The sequence below is a fragment of the Amblyomma maculatum genome, chromosome 9 (assembly GCF_055883805.1).
Source record: "Amblyomma maculatum isolate TAMU_Amacu chromosome 9, ASM5588380v1, whole genome shotgun sequence".
NCBI lineage: Eukaryota > Metazoa > Arthropoda > Arachnida > Ixodida > Ixodidae > Amblyomma > Amblyomma maculatum.
Genome location: NC_139352.1, coordinates 22,059,242 through 22,084,240, shown reverse-complemented (window position 1 = coordinate 22,084,240; position 24,999 = coordinate 22,059,242). Strand labels below are relative to the sequence as shown.

The following is a 24,999-nucleotide window of genomic DNA, read 5'->3' as shown; positions in this document are numbered from 1 at the left end:
TACCTTCCTGTTAAGCCACCCGAAACTGCAGTTTTCCCGCCTGTTTGTTGTTGGTGTTTTTTTATTGGAAACTTGGAATTCCATCATTGCGGCTGCATCTGATTCCTAGCATTCGTAAGCCGAAACGCCCTCTGTGGAAACTTGTGCGTTCAGCTGCGCGAGCAGTACTCTCAGACAAACAAACAAAAATATTTTGCCTCTGTTCTTAAAGACCGCGAATTTCATTCGCTGTCTGTTCCGTACGAGTCAAAGCTGAAGTTTCCGCCAGTCGTCAAAATCGCGCTGCGAGCTCAGAAGCTTCTTCTCTATCTGCCATTACGTGTCTTTTTGCCAGCGTAGTGATGAGCTACGTTGATGCCGAATGCATGGCCCATGCTTCGGAACATGGTAGCGAAGGTGATGCACTGTTATGTTCATTAGGTGTTTGCAGCTTTACCTTCCAGTTTTGAATCGAGGTCTGCCTCACCGAGCGACAAACTAGCCAGCACTTTCACAAAGCGCCATCACTTGAAATGTGCTTCCTTCATTTATTCACTCACTCATTCGTTCTAATGTGCAAGCTAGTTTTAGCAATCACCATTTCTCATCTGCTTTTCAATATAATATTTATAGTGCATGTGGCCCGCCTCAAGCCATATTATTCCTCCTCTACATCGCCCGCCTAATACGCACCGGGACGTTGCCTTTTGCCGAGGGGGAGAGTGTTACCGGGAAACGCGTGACCGGTGAAGTGGTGCGTTCACAGAAGAAGACGACGACCGAGGAACGCGTGAACGACGAAGTGATCTAGAAGACGACACTGAGAGTGTGGATGCTGCATGGCCCTTGAAGACTTTGCGCCGAGTTTCGCCCATCGCAGCGCAAGTTACATTAAATACATCCTCGTAACAACATAACTACCCAGAGGTAATAATATCAGCGGTGCTACCTGAAATTCGTTACAAATTCGAACCAGTTAATTATCCAAAGTGTCTCGAAGAATAACGAGGGTTTTCACTGAGACACTCTATCATTATCAAGCCAGATACTACAGCTAATATTCACACAATATTTAGACACCGGAAGAGTTTCTCATGATTGGAAAATATCTCAAATTGTTCCCATTTTCAAAAACAGGTGACCATACATTCCTAACTAACTATCGCCCAGTCTCCCTCACTAGTATCCCTTCTAAGCTTCTTGAGCACATTATATCCTCGAATTTTATCACGCCGTGTTATTTCCCGCCTATGTTTATTTCACACATTTTATCATAATACAAAAGCACGCCACTACTTGATAGCTGCCCCACTAAGAACGTCTTCCCGCCTCAGCCACGATAAACCGATAGCACGTATAAGCGGCCACACGTCTGCTTATAACGGCTCATTCTTCTCTAACGCAATAGTACTCTGGTATTCGTTGCCTAAGGACATCGCTTCATGCACTGATCGTAAAACATTCCGCGAAAAATTAAAAGCTCATTTCACTTAAATATTGACTGTTTTTTGTAGTATTTGTTTTTCTTATTTTAGTCTTATGTTATAGCGCTGTATAACCATTTGCTAAACTCTTAAATGAATACCATAGTTCTCACGTTTGTTGTACTTTGTAGTTCCTTTTCTTCCTTTTCACTGTGTGCTTTATTTCCACTCTGTACGCCATTTTCAAAACTATATCATCCCCCCCCCCCTTATGTAATGCCTTCGGGCCCTTAAGGAATCAATAAATAAAAATGAAATAAATGACACTATACCAGCAGTTTTAATTTTTCATGACAATATATATACAGCAATAGCAAGTTTTTCCTTAATTCAGTAGTCGTAGTTGTGTTGTTGACAATGATAATGATGTTGGCTTATTACCTAACAGAGGTGTGAATGGTTCGGACGGATAACCGACTTGTCTTGTAACTACTTAACTTTGCTCTTTGTTTTATTGTATTCGTGGGCATGCACTAAAATATAGGTCATCTGAAATTTCTCGACTTACGCAAAAATATTTCGTACGAATTGGGTGCAATTCTGAATGAAAATGAAGCGATGCATTCATGAAGAGGCACCACTCCGTCCTTTTTTCACTTCATAGCTTTTTATAATGTTTCTAGCCAACGCAAAAGGTTAGGTTAGGTTAATTTAGGTTAACTAAAATAATTATTCAAAAATTATTAGATGTTTTAAAATTGTTCACGGGACACTAGCTTTTGTTCTTCGTTTTAGTGAATAATTTCATCATACCTTCTCATCCCAACATCTCAAATAAAACCCAATTGTATAAACCTGCTACACATCCTTATAGTTCTTACACTCACGTATCTCCAAAGCAAATATGTGTAAGACACTGATAGATTATCTGGATTATTAGCATCGGGTGGTTCCACCTGTGAATCTAGGCATTTATGTACTGGTGGCCTTATCGGCCTTTTTATGCACAAGAAGAAGAAGAAGAAGAAGAAGGAAAAGTAGGTGGTTGAGGAGGAGGCAAAGAATTAGAACAAGTAAAAGAAGTAAAAGAAGTAGATGGTTGGTTGGTTTGTGGGGTTTAACGTCCCAAAGCGACTCAGGCTATGAGAGACGCCGTAGTGGAGGACCTCGGAAAATTCGACTCCCTGGGGTTCTTTAACGTGCACCGACATCGCACAGCACACGGGCGCCTTGCCTTTCGCCTCCATTGAAAAGCGGCCGCCGAGGCCGGGATTCGATCCCGCGTCCTTGGGCGCAGTAGTCGAGCGCCATAACCACTGCGCCACCCCGGCGGGGTAGAAGAAGTAGAAGTAGAAGAAGAAGTAAAAGAAGAAGAAGAAGGAGAAGTCAAAGAAGACAGATAACTCGGTAGTTGGTACAGGAGAACAACAGCGAGTTGCTGGGACAAAAGATTCGTTCGAACGTTGCGACGGTGATGTGCCCCGGAGCTCGACGTGGAGACAATATTAAAACACTAGAAATCTTCTACACCCGAATGAGAATGGTCAACGACGAGAGGAAAAAAGTGCTCATACGTGAACGGATTCCCCTATGGCACAAATAACGCTGAAACCATACAGGTAACTACTATGCGCAAAAGCCATGTCTTTACGTTGAAGCCGAACCTAAGCGTAGCCATGCAGATTGCTTTTGCGTAACTCCAGGTCTAACTAACCACGAGCTAAATCACACCTACTTTTGTACGGGCATGAGTGGCAGAAATGCATACGTCCTTCAATGTGCGGAGCCACTACTATCTTCGAAGCGCTTTGGTTCATCACTAACCGTGATGAACAAATACTAGCTAATTGCTTTGCGCAATACATGCGCTGCACTTCGTCAAGTTCTCACAGTTACCACTTCTACTGTGACCAGTCCTATAGCAAACGGCTTCTTTTCGATAACTCACGACGAATAAGGTATATATAAGGTATATATCAGGTGCCTCATATAAGCGTTCCAGGGTATTTCTTTTCTGCGATCAGTTATTATATTGGAGTAATTACTGTTTAGTATCCAAATTGCAGCCATAAGGCTACAAAAAAGGGTTGTGCACATTTCAACCAAATTTTGTAGTAGCGGATAGATTCGTCTTAGTCCAGGAATCGCACTTGATTCTACCGCCTGTCCGAAGTAGTCGTTCTATCATCCAAGACAGTCGGTATGTCTAGCATGCAGATAGTTAAGTAGAAAGGAGCAGATAGACAAATCAGTTTTGGAACGGTGATAGTACATTTTTCTCCCCAAAGGCGTATTGTGTAGTTAACAACCTAGCATAGTAAGCGAGTTAGTATTGGATCCTGAAATAACTAAGCAGCGCAACTCAAATTAAAAGCCAAGGAAAGAAGCGTTATTATACGTGTATTTTCTTACCCTGCTTCTTCGTTTAAGATGTGCTGTTTTGTTAATGAAGGATGTTATAGTTAGGAAGCGAAGGACGAAGGTTGGAGGTTTACTAAAGTGGTGTTCTGATTTACTGCCCAGCGCGGTTTAGAAAGATGAGAGATTTAAATGGGAAAGAGTTATGGGGTGAGAACCATGATGAAAATCTGTCTCACAAGCGTGGCGCTCTCAGGTAAGAAAACCATATCGCTGTCATTGGGCGAAATTCCGATGAGTAATCATTTCGTTATTACAAATACTCTCCACCCTAAAGCGCTACTCTAATTATTTCACTATATCACCGGGGAATTATACTTCTACGTATAACAGAACATCGAAATTAAGCTTTAAAATACCAAGTAAGAGACAAAATATTTACATTCTCTATTCCATCCCGTAGTGGACTTGTTCAGCACAATCAGACACAACAAAAACATTCCGGACGTGATTTCAGGGCAGAGGAAAGAGGCGAGGTAGACGCAAAAAGGAATAGGGGAAAGAGTGAAGGGTCGACGCAAGTGACATTGGGATCCTCGGTCGGCGTGGAACCAGCCTAGTGCAGTTAGAGCGAGGTCCGCTGTACCAATCGGGCCAAACTGCGTCCACTTTTCTTGCTTCTTGTCGTCAGTCTTTTATTTTACATCTTTTATCACGCCTCGTTTTCTTTTTTTCTTCTATTCCGGCCTGATCATTTCCACGTCTCTCTACTCGGCGTCTTGTGCGACACGGCTGCCTCCCTCCCGATTCTGGTGGTGGTGGCCGTCGGAGTCCGGTCTCTTTCTTCTCCTTTTTTCTTCCTTCGCTGTTCTCAACTTGACCTTTCCTTGTTTTTGCGGTGCCGCTTGATGGACTCTTTCTAACGCTGTCTCCCACTTTTTGTTTGCTTCCTTTTTTTCTTCGCCCGTTTCTTTATCGCCCCGCGCCCCGCTGGACATGGTTCTTTGAACACGCCTTGGAGAAAGACACAGAGTGAGCAAGCAGAAATAAAGAAAGAAGCAGAGAAAAACGAAGAAAAGGAGAGGAGGGTGGCAGCTGGCAACGGCGAACGTACGGGATGTGAGGCGTTGGTACAGGACAGCCAGAGCTAAAGAAAAAAAGAACGGACGAAACTGAAACCAATAATACAATAAATGCAAAAGAAAGAAATGAAGGAAGGCGAGAGAAAGAAAGAACAAGAGAAGAAAGACTGGCGGGAATGCGAGAAGAAGGCAAGGCTAAACAAAGCCTGGGCAAGCCGAATCCAAAGCCCCAACCGAGCCACAACACTCACGCGCAAATACACACGCACGTCATACAGAAGAAGCAGGCCCGCGCGGCGGCAAGAAGGGGAGGCGGGGGCGATGTGGGCGGTAGGGACGAAGGTTAGAAAAAGAGGGGAGGCAGCAGCGGCTTGCACCCCCCTTCCTCTAGACGCACACTGCACGCACGACGAGACGCTGCAAACGCGCTTTCCTCTCCTCTAGCTTTGAGGGTCGGGCCGCTGGTTCAGAATCGATTGCTCCACAGGAGGGAAACCAAGGGAAAGAAAAAAGGGGAAGCAAGGAAAGAAGGGAGTGCGGGTGCCCAACGAGAGAGCGAGAGGGAGGAAGAGAGAGAGGAAGCCAGAGCGAGACACGGTCTGTGCGTGTGTGTGTTCGTCTGTGCGCGTACGGCAGGCAGGGCTGAACGGCGGGTTCGTGGCCGCGCTGCTCCGCGCGCAATGCCCGGAGGGGACGACGAGGGGAGGGTAGGGAAGGAAGGGCCAGAGGGGTCGAAACCCAGGGTTCAGAACCGCCTGCGCGCACCCCGCTTCGCTTGCTTGCTTTATTTGCTGTTGCTTCTTGGGCCGCCCGCCGCTTGTGCTTGCTGGCTCGCCGCTCGCGCGCCTCTCTGGAGCGCTCGCGCGCTGGCGGCGAAGGCGGTGGCGGCGTACACTCGCTCCTTTTGGGGTTTTGCGCCCCGCTTTCCCCTCGACCTCCCCACCCCGCAGACCACGTTGCGCTTCCCCCACCTCCGTTCGGTCTTCTTTTCCTTTCCGTCCCTCCTTCCATCGTCGAACAGCGTGGTCCTTATTGATCGGCCGGCAACACTGCCGGCTGTCTGTCACGGACAACTCCTCTGAGGCGAACCAAGGGAGATCCTTTCCCCTTTCTTTTGTATTTTTGTTCTCTTCCAATTGCTTTGCTTAGTTTTATTTTTTATTTCCTCTTCGGTCTTGTCGAGCCCTCAGATCGCGCTCTACTTTTTTCGTGTGTCCTCTTCCTTGGCCTCCCACCAGCGTTCGCAGTGTCGCCTCTAAGTTCGCGCGCGCTTACTTTTTTTTTTCCTCGTTTTTTTCCCCGCTGTTTCCTCTCGGTGTGTGGTTGTCCCACGCGAGCATTGACGTGCGCTACGTGTGGCGGTGATGGTCTTCTCCGGCGAGCCGGACCGGCCAGTCTTCCTTTTCTTTTCCTTTCGTTGTTGGTCTCCCTTGTGTGTTCTTGGCTGTTCCACGTGCTTCCTTTCTCGCTGCTGTTACCGCCGCTCGTTCTGCACTTTGCTCTGATCGCTGGATCGTGGAGGCCCAGTCCCGTCCGCTCCACGAAACGCGTCGCCTAGCTTCCTGCTGGCAACGCGTTGTCCCTATGGCCGCAGTTCAGTCGGGTCGGAGCAGTGGAGCTCAGGCAGGGACCGCTTGTTCCCCTGCCTACTTAGCACTACACTCCAGGACGAAGTGCACTGTCCCTGCCTTAATTCCGACATTGTTCACTTTTTAGTGCTTGTATGCACTGCTCCCTCCTTGGTACATTAATTGCCGTGCATATGAAACGCACTGCCGTGACGAGCCGACTTCCTGACATCCGGGAGCGGTTCGGTTGCTTGTGAGAACAGCACACTTGTGGAATCCGTTTCCCACCGTTTTTAAAGCTCCAGCTCCGCTCCGAATATTGGGAAACATTCGCATTGATTAGAATAGAATAACCGCTCACAGAACGAGGTTTCTTGAGAGTTGTGCGACATGCCCATAACATCGCCACTACCACTTGCATTGCATTGTCGCTCATGATAGCAGAAGCTAATTGTAGAATTTGTACGTGTGCATCAACCACTCTTATATGAATTCAGTGAGGAAGGTTGAAGCGAGCGCGCGTGTCGGAAAAGTGATAGCACAATAAAATTATAAGAAAGAAATGTCATTTCAGTGTGGAATGATAAAATTCCAGCTCCAAGCTATCACTTTGTTCATAAAACGTTTAAAACAGTGGAGTACACGCCTAGCTGTTTTTTTTTATTTATTTATAAACAGAGTCCTGATTATATATGTTGTAAAACGTGTGACGTGCATAAAAGAAAACCTAGTGTTGACCCTACAAACCATAATGAGCGTTCAAAAACTGTCAGCTTTTATCATTTTATTTTTTATTTTCTTAAGAAAACTTATTGAGGCCTAATTAGACGCCACTCATCGCCGTGGTGAGAGAAGATGACCAGAGTAAAATTCTTCACTTAAATAAAGTAGCTACAAATCGAATGTTCAGGGTTTCACTGGCTCCATTATATTGCTGTATTATTCAGGAAGACGCGGAGCCATAGACTACTGTTATAACTTCACTTATTTTACTCTACGATTTCCTGATAAATGAGTTCCTCCTGGGCCCTTGCATACGATTCGTTTCTTTCTGTGAATATGGCACACGTAATATCCGAGAGCACGGGATCATTTGCGCCGCTAATTCTTTCTAGCCTCTTTAATAACAGCCCGCGCCTAGTTTGGCTTTTGCGTTCGAAACCAGTGATTCGTGAATCGTGACTGCGTTCACGCAAGGTACATGTTTGGCTGTAGTGCACTAACAGCTGTTTCTGTGTTCAAACCTCGCTCTGCGAAGCGTGCACACGTAATTTATTTTGTAATATGATTGTTCGAGCCTTTTTTCTTCGGGTGAAAGAAAGGTGACATTTAAGTTCTCTTTTTTTTTTTTTCGTGCCTAGCTAAGTTGTGTAGTAAAAGGCCTTGCACAGGGTGCTATGCTACGAACAATGAGCAGAACGTCCGGCGATCATTCGTAACTTGTTTCGAACACGCCGAGCGTTGGAACAAAGCGTTCAGCGGTTGTCATCGTCGTATTCCTTGAGCGTCAGGCGCTGCAGATTCCGGAGACGAACGCCTGTCCTACAGTCGCTTTACTCACTTAACATTACGAAACTATGCCCTGTAGAGATGCTTAATAAACCATGCAGTCTTGTGTTAAAATAGCACGTTTCCTTAACGTCCAGCTGATTTCAAGCAGAACCTATGCTTTAGGCTAAAAAGACAGATTGGATGTTCTCTTCCCGGGGATGACATGGCGATTTATACAGTCTACCAGATGTGAAATTATATGAAAAGAAAATAAATTTCGCGCCACTCTATCAACTAGTCGTTTCTGTTAACATAAATTACGTACGCTAGCCAGGCCTAAGGAATATCGCAGGTATGGCTGGTATTAGCATCTTGCCTCTTCCTATACGTCATCCACGGCTCGAGGAACTCAGGTTCTCCTATTAATTGTGGTGAAGAGATTAACGATGTTACCAGATACGTTACAATCTACCATAATTCTAAACCTCGTTCCTCGTGACTTCAAGCAGCACCCTTCGTTTCCCATCACCGTAATCACCAACAAAACGTTTCGGTGCCCCATTGCATTAGAGCAGCAAGTATATAATCATACTTTCCAATCATCCTGTAACCAAGGAAATTCCTTACCCGCATCATTAACTAGCATCAGGGATCCCATTAACAAATTAACAAATATTGCGTTTTGCATATTAACTGACGCATTACGCAGTTTTAGTGCGTCCAATCTTATTACTGGTCATGAAATGCTTTATGGTATGAAAAAATTGTTAACTATAATAATTTTACCCCTATTGTTTTATTTCTTGGATAAATGTTGCATTGTACCCCGCCGGGCTGGCGCAGTGGTTAAGGCGCTCGACTACTGTTCCCAAGGATGCGGGATCAAATCCCAGCCTCGGCGGCCGCTTATCGATAGAGGCGAACAGCATGGCTCCCGTGTGCTGTGCGATGTCAGTGCACGTTAAAGAACCCCAGGTGGTCGAAATTTCCGGAGTCCTCCAGTACGGCGCCTCTCATAGCCTGAGTCGCTTTGGGACGTTACACGTCCCAAATGCATGACCTGCTTGAAATAACACAATGCGACATTTTGTTTGGTCTGGTTTGTGGGGTGTAACGTCCCAAAGCGACTCAGGCTATGAGAGGCGCCGTACTGGAGGACTCCGGAAATTTCGACCACAAATTTCGACCACCACCAGGTGGTCGAAATTTCCGGAGTCCTCCAGTACGGCGCCTCTCATAGCCTGAGTCGCTTTGGGACGTTACACCCCACAAACCAGACCAAACAAAATGTCGCATTGTGTTATTTTCTGATTTCTTGAATTTATTTTCACCTCTATGAACGCGACCTATACCTTGGGGTAAAATAAGTATGTATTGTTTTGAATGCGATTATTATCATAGGAAACAGACAAGGTGCTGAAATCGAGAGAATTTTAGTGCTAGCATTTGTTTTATAACTTGAATGTTTGGGAGATTTTTAACGGCAATAATTGCAAGTTTAAGTCTCATATTTGTGCAAATCGTAATACCTAAAGCGCCTAAATGACGCCTATCTCCACCTTTGCGTTTAGTTATTTTATAGTTATTCAGTTCATAGTTAATTTCGTTATTTAGGTTTCAGATTTCGTTTTTTATCAGAAAGGTCTAAAAAAGTTGTAGTTACGCTTGTCACTATTTTATATAATACCCAAAGTAACGCGTTAGTACTTTTTCCGGTTCATCGCTCGAACACATCAACTTCATTCACCTTGCGTTCTTTCCTGTTTCAATGGCACTGCAGTCTTCCCAACGAGATTTAAGGCTCGTGGCATTCGGCTCATAAAGGTTATAAATACAGACAACGTTACTGAAATTTAACATTTCCTTTTAAACGCAGTAACTGCTTTTCCAATCTATACACCGCTCTCCAGGTATGATATCTCTATTTTGTTTTCCGTGATTATAAATACGATATCTAGGTCGAGCTGTCAGCAAACTTTTCCACGGCCTTTTGCGTCATTTCATAATGACACGAGGAAAAACGTTCTCCTCCTCGTCTTTGCCGATTGTGTTTATAGAGACAGCACGAGAATAGCCCGTTATGCTTACTCGTCTGTCATAAAAGCTGGATGAACACGTAAGCTCGCCTTTATGGGTATCAAGAGACAGCATTCACGGCTTCCGTCCATGGCTTCCCTTGCGGGTACTCGTTTTCGTACAGGTGCTTTGCAACTAGTTCAAATATTAGTTCATTAATCTGTGTTTGTATCATCGCACATATACTATAGTTGACAGTCCCAAACTATCGTATTATATGCAAGACAACAAGACATAAATACCTGCTTCACCAAACCGTACGTACGTGCCTGCATGACCTAAGGCTAGAAACTCGAAATGCAAGGGTCCTGGCGCATATGATTTTCCCTCATTCTTTAATATGCAAAAAGAAGCTTAAGTTTGAAACTTCTGCCAGATCGTCCACGTCATGCGGTCCTCTGCTGTCGCGCAGCCCTACGGCCAATCAGCGCAAGGACATCGAAGCGAGCTGCCAGCACCCAAATGCCAGAGCAATCGCGTGATTTATGGCTCACAACACAGACGCCTACTAACTAACTAAACTAATTGGTTCACAGGAAGGGAAAGGCGCAGTATCTGCCACACTTGCTCTGTGGACACCTGAACCGCGCCGTAAGGGAAGGGAGGGAGGTGGGAGTGAAAGTAGAAAGAGAAAGAGGAGCCGTAGTAGAGAGCTACGGAGTAATTTCGACCACCTGGTGATCTTTAACGTGCGCTGACATCCGGATTTTTAGATGATGTTTTTAACGCTATCACGTTTTATTGAATATGAATATGCACACTGCTGGCACATTATATTTCGCTGTGTGCACTTGCCTGAAAGGCTCCCAGAAAACCTGGAACTCGCACAAGTCGCGCAGTTTAGAAGTGAAGCGAAACCTAGCCAACCTTTCTTCGAAGTCATGATTGTCCTGCGTAACCCATGCGGCGACATACGCATCGAGACTTCCATTGGAGAGTGGCGAATACGGCGCCTTCCTTCGCCGTCAGAGGGAAGACGGTAGGCGTCGTTGGACCGTTTATCTTCCGCCACGGCTCCCTGTCCTACGCTTTCGTGACTAGAGCGCGCACACTCACAGCGAAGCGAAAGAAAAGGGAGACGGGAAGAGCGTGCCCGTTGATCTTGTAGGCCGAGACCGCGACTTCAGCGCACTCTCCCCCTCGATCGCGTGGTTCGAGCTCATTGCACCCGAAGCAGCCGGGCTTTGGGCAGGAAGATTAGGCACGCTGTATCTATACGCGACCATACTCCCCTATACCTGGGCAGCCCTGAGCCCAAATCGGCCACATTGGACTGCTTTCTTTGGTACACTATTCGATGCGGCAACCGGAACAGCCAAGCCTGTCGGGTTTTTTGTCTACACCGTAGTTATATTACCAACATTGGGCTGATAGCAGACACTGGACAATCATGAACGGGTTTCACTGGTTGGTTTTAGCAGAAGGCTACGTGGCGTTTTGTTTGGCTGATAGAAGCTAGCTAGCGATTGACTCTTTGAGCTGATAAGGCATATTTGCTGGATTAATGAGCAACGCGAAGAGGAAACGAAGTAAACAACAGGTCCCTGAGTAATGACAGTTGAATCTGGGTGTGTTTCTGAGCGATGAACGTTGTTGAAGTGACGAAAGACAACAAAAGGACGAGGTCGAGTTCGTCAGCGAATAGCAAGTATAGAAGTGTCATGCCAGCCATGAGAACTGAATGAATAAATTTTGCTGAGTCGTCGACAAATAATGATCAATGGAAAACAAATTTGAGATTTCACAGCAAACATATGAACGGATAGGCATCCCCACGGAGATCAAATAGCGGATATTAAGAAAGTGTTTGAGACTGTAAAGCGAGAAAGTTAATGAGTCAGCGAGCGCGAGGCTAAAAAACATACCCAGCCAGTGAGCGAATGAGTGAGTGAGTGAGTGAGTGAGTGAGTGAGTGAGTGAGTGAGTGAGTGAGTGAGTGAGTGAGTGAGTGAGTGAGTGAGTGAGTGAGTGAGTGAGTGAGTGAGTGAGTGAGTGAGTGAGTGAGTGAGTGAGTGAGCGAGCGAGCGAGCGAGCGTGCGTGGGAGTGGGACGCAGAAATGAGAATTACCATGATTTCCTTTCTTCAAAGGCAGTGCTCTCACCAAACACTTCTGCGAGCTAGCATAACGGCATAGTTTTGTCGAGCATGTATACGTGCATCAAAAACACAGAACAGGTTTGCTTTTTAAAGCGTAAGCGTTTTATGGCTATGTAGGCGGGTTTCGCATAGCGTGCCCTTGTCGGAGCTGTGAGTGAGTGAGTGAGTGAGTGAGTGAGTGAGTGAGTGAGTGAGTGAGTGAGTGAGTGAGTGAGTGAGTGAGTGAGTGAGTGAGTGAGTGAGTGAGTGAGTGAGTGAGTGAGTGAGTGAGTGAGTGAGTGAATGAGTGAGTGGAGTGAGTGAGTGGGACGCAGAAATGAGAATTACCATGATTTCCTTTCTTCGAAGGCAGTGCTGTGACCAAACACTTCTGTGAGCTAGCATAACGGCATAGTTTTGTCGAGCATGTACACGTGCATCAAAAACACAGAACAGATTTGCTTTTTAATGCGTAAGCATTTTATGGCTATGTAGGCGGGTTTCGCATAGCGTTCCCTTGTCGGAGCTGTGAGTGAGTGAGTGAGTGAGTGAGTGAGTGAGTGAGTGAGTGAGTGAGTGAGTGAGTGAGTGAGTGAGTGAGTGAGTGAGTGAGTGAGTGGGACGCAGAAATGAGAATTACCGTGATTTCCTTTCTTCAAAGGCAGTGCTCTGACCAAACACTTGTGTGAGCTAGCTTAACGGCATAGTTTTGTCGAGCATGTATACGTGCATCAAAAACACAGAACAAATTTGCTTTTTAATGCGTAAGCATTTTATGGCTATGTAGGCGGGTTTCGCATAGCGTGCCCTTGTTGGAGCTGTGAGTGAGTGAGTGAGTGAGTGAGTGAGTGAGTGAGTGAGTGAGTGAGTGAGTGAGTGAGTGAGTGAGTGAGTGAGTGAGTGAGTGAGTGAGTGAGTGAGCATGGGAGTGGGAGGGAGAAATGAGAATTACCATGATTTCCTTTCTTCAAAGGTAGTGCTCTGACCAAACACTTCTGCGAGCTAGCATAACGGCATAGTTTGTCGAGCATGTATACGTGCGTCGAAAACACAGAACAGATTTGCTTTTAATGCGTAAGCATTTTATGGCTATGTAGGCGGGTATCGCATAGCGTGTCCTTGTCGGAGCTGTGAGAGTGAGTGAGTGAGTGAGTGAGTGAGTGAGTGAGTGAGAGTGGAGTGGAGTGGAGTGGAGTGAGTGAGTGAGTGAGTGAGTGAGTGAGTGAGTGAGTGAGTGAGTGAGTGAGTGAGTGAGTGAGCGAGCGAGCGAGCGAGCGAGCGAGCGAGCGAGCGTGGGAGGGAGGGAGAAATGAGAATTACCATGATTTCCTTTCTTCAAAGGTAGTGCTCTGACCAAACACTTCTGCAAGCTAGCATAACGGCATAGTTTTGTCGAGCATGTATACGTGCGTCAAAAACACAGAACAGATTTGCTTTTAATGCGTAAGCATTTTATGGCTATGTAGGCGGGTTTCGCATAGCGTGCCCTTGTCGGAGCTGTGAGTGAGTGAGCGAGCGAGCGAGTGAGTGAGTGAGTGAGTGAGTGAGTGAGTGAGTGAGTGAGTGAGTGAGTGAGTGAGTGAGTGAGTGAGTGAGTGAGTGAGTGAGTGAGTGAGTGAGTGAGTGAGTGAGCGTGGGAGTGGGAGGGAGAAATGAGAATTACCATGATTTCCTTTCTTCAAAGGCAGTGCTCTGACCAAACACTACTGCGAACTAGCATAATGGCATAGTTTTGTCGAGCATGTATACGTGCATCAAAAACACAGAACAGATTTGCTTTTTAATGCGTAACCATTTTATGGCTATGTAGGCGAGTTTCGCATAGCGTGCGCTTGTCGGAGCTGTAAAAGGACTAGTTGGGATATGGGAAAAAGAATGGTGGCATCGGATAGAGTGTCAAAAAAGGCGCGCAAGTGACAAACTGACTGATGTGTTTTAAATAGATAAATAGTTACAGCCAATTAGGTGCGTAATTTGGAGCCAAGATGGTCGCCAGCCAACTTCCGGTTTAGGTTCTGAGCTTCCGGTCACCTGTCTCAGTGGACGTGAAGTGTCGCACGGAGTGCATCGCGGCCCCATGACGAACACAATCAGCGTTCCATTGAACACATCTAAGTTCACCGACGTTCGATAATTGGTTTACAGAAAAGGAAAGGCGCACTATCGGTAGTGTGGAATCCAGCTGCCACACCTGGTTGTTCCTGGCCCTACAGGCCTGGGACGGTAGGTCAACGCCGCACTGGAGCTAGCCAGCCACGAATTTTATCTGTTGTAGGCCGTCATTGCACCCGCCACCGTTAGATTATGGACGACGGCTGTTGCGGTGTGCTCTTTCTCTCCCTCTTCTTTTTCTTTCTTCTCTACTTTCTCTCTTCTGTCTGCACGAGGCAGAGGAGGGCCCCGTCGGGTGCCCCGCCGGGGTGGTGCAGTGGTAAGACGCCCGACTACTGTGCCGGAGTACCCGGGTTCGAACCCGACCTCGGCGGCTGCGTTTCGATGGAGGCGAAACGAAGAGGCGTCGTGTGCTGTGCGATGTCAGCGCACGTTAAAGATCCCCAGGTGGTCGAAATTACTCCGTAGCCCTCCACTACGGCACCTCTTTCTCTCTTTCCACTTTCACTCCCGTCTTCCTCCCTTCCCTTACGGCGCGGTTGCGGTGTCCACAGAACACAGGTGAGACAGTTACCGCGCCTTTCCCTTCCTATAAAATAAATCAGTTAAATAATAAATCAGGGCCCCGTCGGGGTGGTGCAGTGGTAAGACGCCCGACTACTGTGCCGGAGTACCCGGGTTCGAACCCGACCTCGGCGGCTGCGTTTCGATGGAGGCGAAACGAAGAGGCGTGGTGTGCTGTGCGATGTCAGCGCACGTTTAAGATCCCCAGGTGGTCGAAATTTATCCATAGCCCTCCACTACGACTCCTCTTTCTCTCTTTCCACTTTCACTCCCATCTTCCTCCCTTCCCTTACGGCGCGGTTGCGGTGTCCACAGAAAAAACAAGTGAGACAGTTACCGCGCCTTTCCATTCCTATAAATAAATCAGTTAGAGGCAGCGGAGGTGGCTCAGCAACAAAGCCAGTAGCAGGCCCGTACATTTTCTTTTCCTTCTTCCTACAGCCTACACAACAAAAACCTCACGAGTAACACAGCAAGGTTCGGGCTTAAGCATTTCTCCAGTGTAGATTCTGCAGTGATCTCGAAAATTTTTCCATGATGATGCCGCCACATTTTTGAGCGCCGTTAAATCTAATGGTTTTTGCTCATGTTTTTCTCATAGCCATCAAGCCATTTTTTAAAGCTGTGCCTCTTGATAACGATTCCAAAATGTGCCGTCTTCTTTAGAAACAGAGAAGAGAAACTTTATTCGGCAATCAGTAGCTGTAGAATTCTTTCTCCGGACGACCTCCAGGTTAAATCAGTACATAAAGAAGCCCAGTTCCATACGACTTGCACCCAAGTTCTTTCAAAAAAATGTCGTTAATTAGGCGTTTTCAACCATTCAAGCTGAACTGCTACCTTTGTATATAAAAATGAGATGGCGGCGGCATTTCGATCATGCGGACTAAAGAGAAAAAATCAAACAAAATTATCCCAAACTATAGGCATGTAGTCAACAACATACATCTAAGAGAATTCCGTGTTACAGCTCTTGAACCAAGCCGAACTGAGGCATTTTCAGGGATACATAATTGTCTTGAGTCCTACTGCACAGCCACATTTCATAACATTCGGAATGATATACAGAAACTTTTGTTCCCACAAAGGACCTTCTGTGCTGGTTTTGACCGAGAACTTCTAGCGACACTAGCAATTTCTGCGGTCACAACTGAATTTTGAGTAGGTAAAACCGAAAAATACTAAAGGATCTGCAGTACTGCACAAAAATCTGACTTTGCAAAATAAAAATACTGAGAGTATTTGTGACACGTTTCAGTAACTTTTCTACTAGAGTATGTAAAGTGTGGCCTATCAAAGTTACAAAGAAACGGGAAGTAGTAGTGAGCAACTGTCAGCGTCACTGAGGGCTGGTAAGTAGTAGCGGTTAGTAGGACGCGGGCAGTCGTAGTAAGAGTTAGGCCATTTAGCCACGAGATGCAATAAAGCCACGGCTAAACGATCTTTATATATACTTCAAGCTGAATCACACTATTTCAAGCATAACTGCTACCAGAATAACGCGCTTATAACTCCCAAAATTGTTTCCCTTCCCCTTCACCGGTCATTATAAAGAAGCAGATCCTAATCATACCATGCTTTTTTTTTTTTACTATTTTTCGTCATTCCTCATTACGGACGACTTGCATATTATGGACAGTTTTGCTTGGGAACCAATTTGTCCTGTCCGTATTAACGAGACACGACTGTACGCACCACAACCCTCAGCATAGCACTCGCGCGATTTTTATATGCATCGTCTCTGCAGCCCTGGCAACTTTTTAGTACTAGCCGCAAAAAAATAAAAAAAAACCTAACCAGGAGAAAAGCGGTAATAAAATGCAAATTTCAACCTCAACACGTTTTTTTTTTTCTGAACGACTAACACAATGCCGCTTGTTACGTAGACATTTTTGAAGCAAACTAGCTACTCATAGAGCCGCCTTCGAAAGGTTTTGAGAATACAATTATGCCGAAAAACAACTAATTTTTGTTGCATCCAGGGCACACTTGTCATCACCGTATTAGATGTTATAATCATCATTCTAACTACACCCACTGCAAGGCAAACACCCAATCTGTACTTTCGCAATTAACCCTGTACTGTGCCAAATGTGTTTTCCTTACCTCCATTAAGTCCCCAATTTTATTCCGCCAACTCACTGTCGGCCGCTGCCTGTCACGCTTGCCATTTCTCGGCATCTATTTCATAAGGAATCACCTTACATTCGGGTTGCATGCCCTGTACATGCCCATTTTTGCTTCATTTGGAAAGAAGTGTCAGTAATTCACGTTTTCTCTCTGACCCGCTTTGCACGATTCCTGCTTCCTAAAGTTACACTCATCATTATCTGTTCCAAAGCTCCTGCGCTGTGCTAAATTTCCAATTTTCTTTTTTCATTAACCTCCACGTTTCAACAGCATGGGTCAGTGCTCCTAAGATACAACTGCTATATACTTTCCTCGGGTGGATGCTGGTATGTTGTCATTTATGACATGACAGAAGTTGCTAAACGCTCTCTAAACGAATGTCATTCTTCTAGTTACTGCCCTTTAGTGCTCCGCATCTGTGATCACTACCTGCACGAAGTATACGTATTCCTTCCATACTTCCAATCTCTTGCAACCTATTACGTACTACTGTTCCTTTCCGTGACTGTTCAACATTACTTCCGTTTTTGCATGTTAACTTATGTACACAATGTTCTTCTTGCCGGTCTGTCATAAATCATACTCTGCAGTTTGTCCCCTGAGTTGCTTAGCAAGCCAATGTCGTCATCGAATATCATATTATTGGAGCAGCCCTCTGAATTCGTCCTGCAAAACCTTCACCCTGACTATAACAGCACAAGTCCTTCATTCCTGCCTGACATCGTTATTATTGACGTTTTATTACTTAATTGAACCGTGCAGTGGCTGCAAATCCGATATAGATAATCTCCAGTAATTTTACACTGCCTTTTCTGCGAACTCGTTTTGTACTACTAAAGTTCCGAATAAGTCAAATGGTGTTTCGTAATACATTGAGGCTAGTCTGAAACGTTATAAATAAGCTGACTGATGGTGGGAAGACGGTCTACTGTCGAGTGGCCTTTAGAAAGTCTGTCTGGTCTAATATAGCACTGATGTCTTAAGCTGCTCTAATCCTATTCGCGATTGCGTTATTAAAAACTATAATTCGTTATGTCTTTGATCTCGCCCGTCCTACACATTAAGATGATGCTAGCACTGTTCTAAGTCTGGCAGGATCGAGGTCAGAAGGCTTTGCATGTACTGGGAGACCAGCTTCATAGCCCAAATTTCTTTCCGTCGTTCACCAAATCTTCCGTTAACTGAACCTCACCTGCTGTCTTCAACCTTTAGAATGCCTCTAGAGGTTCCATATTTCCTTTTGCGTTACAGATGTTATGTCGAATTGCTATGCACTCGCGCTTCTCTGATATCGTTCTGGTCGTATAGGTTAGGTACAGATCTGTGTAAAAATCATCGCTTACTTAAACTATCTTATACCTAATCGGGTATAATTATGTCCTGCTTGTCTTTTATTTCATACACATAATTTTACCTCTGCTTGGTTCCCTCTTTGCACCTCAGATACGCACACTTTTTATAGCATGCTGCCGTCTCTCCCTATTGTACTTCATTATGCTGGTTACCTGGCCCTTATTGATTACCTCTGATAAGTCTTCCAGTTATAGTCTCTTATTCTTTTCCTCTTTGAGGCAAAGCTAATTCCAGATCTTACTGTTCCATGATCTATGTCACATTTTAAGAGGAATCCTTTATTTCTTTCAAGATGCCTAGAAAAATGCGCAACAATAATATTATTTTATTTTTATTATTTCTATTGGGCTCTTCTACGTCCACTTCCTGTTCTTCCTTTTGCGGAGGAAAAAATTCATGTCCCATGAATTATTTATTCTGCGAACTGCACTAATAACTCTGGCACGGTTATTCCGGGAGCCGACTCTATATTCATCCACTGCCTTCATGGTCTCCAGCCCACTTGTTATCAACCATGGTATCGCAGCCACCCATATGTGTTTTTACTTTAAGCATTGCCGATTCCCCGTCTTTATAGAAACCTTTCGCTGTCTGATCATCGTTGCAGGATTTAGGCGCGTGAGCCTTTACCGTGTTCAGTCTGTACCGCTTGTTAAACTTTATCACGATAAGTTCTACCTTAGGATTAATGCTAAAGAATTTTTCTTTTGTTGCCAGATATAGCCTTACTGTTGAGAATACCACACTCAACTCTTGTCAGACAGATAAGCCTTAAGCATTTCACGCGTCCGCCCGTTAGCACTGTATGTGTCTGATATGTCCTCTCAATCTAACAAAGCCCTATGGCTTACCAGCGATTTTGTCGAATAATAGCACCGATGGACTAGCATCACCGGATAAAGTTCAAGCTTTAAACATTGTCTGTTTCTATCTCTATAACACTGCGATCACTACAGCACTACAGCAGGGCCCATTGCTTAAGTTTTAATTGCGTATATCTATTCAGGGCTCTATAAGAAGGCTGTGATAAGACTACGATTCTTCGCTGTTGCTTTTCATATGAATTTGACGTAGGCAACAATCAGCAAGTGTACATTGACGTCATGACACCAACACAGAGTGGGTATCAATAGCTGGAGTGTCTTTTAATTCGCCTTCAAATTGTCCATTGAGGCATAGTTGTTTTCACTTTTTTTTTTTTTTTGCGCACTTTCGTCTTTTTGCTACGTTTTGCATTTCTTGCTTTTCCCTTCTCTCAGAAAACTACCAGTTTACGTTTCTTAATTAATGCTGTGCTGAACAAACACACCCCTCTTCAGTAGACCCTTGCAGTACGTTGATCTTATAACATTTTTAAGGGCATTTACATTTGGATAGATGCCGCTTGTGAGCCTTTATTTAAGTTCTGCAATGTAAAAGCATCATAGTAGCCAATAATATCCGATGCTTTTGAAAACGCTCATATTTCCTAATGCACGATGGTCGCCTAAAGCAGTTCTTAATTATGATGTTCTGATCCTCCTCTTTTTTTCTTACAATCTTTATGTTCGTCCGTGTCCTTGATAAATGTTATCTTGATGAACTGATCAAAACATAGGCTGTTGCGCGATGACGCAAAATGGGTCGAAATAAAGACAAAAAAAAACTATTCAAAAGCCTAATTCGAAAAAGCCCCTTTCCTTCTCTGATATTTTTTCCTTCCCTATAGCTGCTCATGACATAATCACAGTGGGAACATGACAATAATAGCCTACTGACTTAAAAAAACGAAATCGACAAAACGAACCATAACTAGACAAGGTCTGCAAAGGCGATACGGCGCTAACGTAATAAATGAAGCCCCGCACTAACCTAACGAGAACGCTGAATAACATCACTTTTTTTTTGCGGATCCCAGAACAAAAGAGTCTTCATTTTTTCCTTATTTTTATTTCCTTTTTAATACAACAGCGCCCTTTTCAATTAGCATGCTTTGACATATGGTGTTGGGCACACTCATTGAATTTCAAGGACGTTGAAAGAATTTTCTTTTCTCATTTTTTTTTTGCTGTTATTCTCTTTTCTTTTTTTTTTTTTAAGCTCCGCTCTTACTTCCCCGTATTTCTTGCGGTACACCCTCATGTACTCTTTTGTCTTCCTCAGTTTTGTATGACCAAGACTGGAAAGCTGGACAGCCTCCTAAATTCCTTACCTAAAAGACTCTCCAGCTGCATCGGCTGCAAAGTGGCATACTTCTGTTCTTTGTTTTTAACAAGCTTACCTGCGTGCCCATGCAATAGCAGTGAGTTTCTTTATTCGCCCATCGCTCTCATAGCCACATATTATGTCAGTCTTTTTCTGCGTTAATTTGTTTTCGTTCTACCCAAGCAATGTCGGAAAAGCTTGAATAAAAACCGAACGACGAGCTTATGAATGACCGCCACATCGAATGTTTTACGCATTCCAATAGCGTTATATAAGGTACCACTTCAGATAAGGTTAGTTTGGTTTCGTTTGGTTTATGGGGTTGAATGTCCCAAAGCGACCCAGTCTATGAGAGAAGCCGTAGTGGAGGGCTCCAGAAAATTCGACCACCTGGGGTTCTTTAACGTGCACTGACATCGCACAGCAAACGGACACCTCTTCGTTTCACCTCCATCGAAAAGCCACCGCTGTGGCCGGGTGCCTATCCCATATCCTTGGGAATAACAGTCGAGCACCCTAACCACTGCGTCACCACGTTGGAGTATTTCATATAAGGTGCCAGGTACGTAGGCAGCCTATAATTCCAGTGCCATTTTGAAATGGTCATAATTAAGCCCACTGTATCTACGAATATGCGTCAAGAGCAATGAATTTCAGTCCAATAGTTCCCGAATATTCTGTACTCGCGGCTTTCAAGGCCATTTTCCGAACTTCCCAAATGTCATCACTGCTTCGTTTTTCCTACTTCCTCGAGCGCAAATTTATGCCTATGTACACGGTGGGCAGTTCTGACTAATAGACTTTACTACCCTATATGATGCACAGCCTTTGTCAGAAGTTTAGAGCACAAAGGGTCTGCTTTTAAGCCGTATATTATGATTGAGTCCTAACCATTGGAGAGGGTACGACGAAAAATATTCTTGTCTTCAGCAAGGCTGAACTTGCTCTTTACTTTTCCCTGCATATCATCTGCCCGCACCAAAGTCTTTTTTTTTTTTTAACTGTAACAAATATAGCCTCAGTCCATGGATTTTCACTAAGGCAGGCTGATTCCTTTCAGTCTCTTAACTACACTTGCCACTTTTTTTTCTTTCGCCACTGTGCTGTTTCTAGCCTCGTGTCTAGCCATCGAACAGCTTATTCAGCAGACCTTAAACTTCCTTACAAAACATTAATGGGGAGGCACAGTATATTTAGTGATCCATACATGCAGAGGGGCCAGCGAGTCTAAAAAAGGGCAATGGAGGGTCTTGGTGGATAAGTACGTAGACATTGTTTTTAAAAAATTCTTTTTTTATTTTACAGCGTTCACTGATTCTATAAACAATGTTGTACAGCCTACTTATAATATATTTGTGGAGGTGAAGAACTTTCAATCATTCGAAGGAGCTAGCTCATATTAGGTTTGATTTATCGGTTTCAATGTCTCAAAGCGACTCAGGCTATGAGAGAAGCCGTAGTGGAGGGCTCCGGAAAGTTCGACCACTCAGGGTTATTTCTGATTCATTTCAGCCTCTTAACTACACTTGCCACTTTCCCTTCTTTCGCCTCTGTGCTGTTTGTAGCCTCATATCTAGCCATCGCACAGCTTATTAGGCAGACCTTAAACTTCCTTACAAAGTATTAATGGGGCGTCACAGTATAAATAGTGACTCATGCATGCAGAAAGTCCAGCGAGTCTAAAAAAGGCCAATGGAGGGTCTTGGGGGATAAATACATAAAAATTGTAAAAAAAAAAATCCTTTTTTTTTCTTTTACTGATTGTATAAACCATGTTGTACGGCGTAATTAGAATATGTTTGGAGAGATGAAGAACGTCAATCATTTGAAGGAGCTAGCTCATATTAGGTTTGGTTTATCGGTTTAAACGTCTCAAAGCGACTCAGGCTATGAGAGAAGCCGTAGTGGAGGGCTCCAGAAAGTTCGACCACTTAGGGTTATTTAACGTGCACTGAGATCGCACAGCACACGGGACGCTTTACTTTCCGCTTCCATCGAAAAGCGGTCGCCGCAGCCGGGATTCGATCCCACATTCTTGGGCGCAGTACTCGAGCGCCCTAAACACTGCACCGCAACAGCGGGGAACTAGCTCATGTTAGACGTTTGCATAAATATAGAGTACTTGCTCCAATCAAGGTTATTTTATCTATGTCGTTCGCCACTGCGCAAGTATTGCTTACTTGAGGCTAGCGGAATGGCAGCGCCAAATAAGGAGAAATAAGTTCGCCAACCTACTGTCCTGAGGGCACAGGCTGTCACTAAGCTAGAAACCACTTGGAATCATGCATGCTCTTAAACGTTCCAGAGGATATACTTCTCTCTGTATTTCTCTTTTCTCGTAGGTCTCTGTTCAAAAGGGATTATTAATCAGTTCAATTCATGCTCCAACAAAATGCAGTAATTTAAAACATTCACAACTCCGAAGGGCTGAAGTTGGTTGGAGTAAATTCCAACCGCAAAGACAGTGCAACTTACACCATTGTCGCCTCAAAACACAGCGGACGAAGTCTCATTAACCACTCTAAATAAAATAGCTGTAATGGCATGAGAAGCGACAAGCTGATGTCTAAAGTATTAACACGATACACGCTGTGTTTTGACTGTGACCTTTAAGACTTGTGATTGGCACCAGGCGCGCCGTAGACCGTATGTTAACAAATACCTATCTGCGCCTACAGTAGGAGAAAAATTCGTTCTGTCTTCTGATGTAAAACCCTACCGCAATATAGCAGAGCGAATAGAAGCTTCTGCGAAACAAGTCAAACTGCGTCCTAATCGAAGCAAATCAGTAATAACACGTGCTTCGATATGACGACACGCACCCAGTGAATCTTTCTTCTTCGTCATTTCCTGAAACTGCAGCGGCAACCTCAGCTCGAGTCGTGGTTGCACCGAATAAGCGGGCCTCTACAGGCACGAACAAGAGAGGCGGGTAAAGGAGAGAAGGTGTATCCGACCGAGCCTAATTCTCCCAAGTCACGCCGGGCACCCCGGGAGCCCCGGCTCAGAAAGAAATGGGCGCGCGCACACGGCGGCAAACTCACGACACCGGAGATAAAGAAGATGCAAATGGAGCAGGAAAAGAAAGAGTGGAAGGAAGAAAGCCTAGAAGCGGCAATATAGCCTCCCTCCCACACCTCTTTTATCCGCCAACGCGTCCCTGTGATGCTCCTTCCAAGGCAACTATAAAACCGAGTCCTGGCGGGCACCTGAAGAGCTGGTCGCGTCCCTTTTTTGCTCCTTTAATGCATGTCTCGGGGCATGCGGAGGTTATGGGCTACTGCCTGGCGGTAGCCTTTTGATACTACCTTACTTTTTTCTTGAGTCCGCCTTTTTTTTTTTCAGCGAGCAATTTTACGCTTCCTCTTTGAGGTTGCGTTGTGACAATTTTGTGCGGTTTTGTTTAGGCTGTCTCTTTACTAGCACTGGAGAGCTGGGATGAGCCGTTTTTATGTACTGGCCAGAGGAACGCCATTCACGGTCTGAGAAGCTGCTAGGGTGTAAAGGGGGTCGTCGCCGCTGTCAGACTAACGTAAGCGTATTTAGGCAGTACACCGATCGTTAAGTTTCTTTAAGATAATTAGGCATTAACTTCCTGTCTACGCTGTCTCATACCCTACCAAACCTAAAACTGTATAAATACTACGGAACCAAAATCACAACACCTAATTGGTGAATGCACTTCACATCACCTCCTGCAAACGTTTATAAATCACTTAGATTCATCAGACTACCATCCACATTTTATCCGCCAGTGAACTAAAGGCATATGAAACGTTCGCCAGCGCCTATCATGCTTCAAATACGTAAAACCCCGTCAGGAGTACTCAGCAAGGTGTTATAAGCAATGTAAAATCTAGCTGTTCATTTCATACGATCAAATTGGCTTATGGACTAAGAGTTCCTAATCTTAAATCTTCCACTGGTATAACTATTCTCGCATCCTGTCATAAGACAGCAAGCCCTTGTATATTTCATAACCTTTATTATAACTTTTCTAATGGCTTGAGATCTTAATTCTGACACCCCCCGTATCTGAGATAATACGACGTGTGTATAATTTCCAAAATATTAATAGCACTCAATTTGCAACCAAAGCATTATCTAACTGAAATCTCCAAGCTGTCCTTGCTGACTGAAACCTTCTTACTGTCAGTATTGCCAGTAAAGTTAATTGCGCCCGCACGCGCCCGCCCGCCCGCACGCACGCACGCACGCACACGCACACACACACACACACACACACACACACACACACACACACACACACACACACACACACACACACACACACACACACACACACACACACACACACACACACACACACACACACACACACACACACACACACACACACACACACACACACACACACACACACACACACACACACACACACACACACACACACACACACACACACACACACACACACACACACACACACACACACACACACACACACACACACACACACACACACACACACACACACACACACACACACACACACACACACACACACACACACACACACACACACACACACACACACACACACACACACACACACACACACACACACACACACACACACA

General features: G+C 44.9%; 1 protein-coding gene across 3 annotated transcripts in view; it reads left to right on the top strand.

Annotated features, from left to right (window-relative positions):
• The window catches only part of LOC146178574 (uncharacterized), a 334,377-nt gene that overhangs the window by 125,839 nt on the left and 183,539 nt on the right, over nucleotides 1-24,999 (top strand). The window lies entirely within an intron of this gene.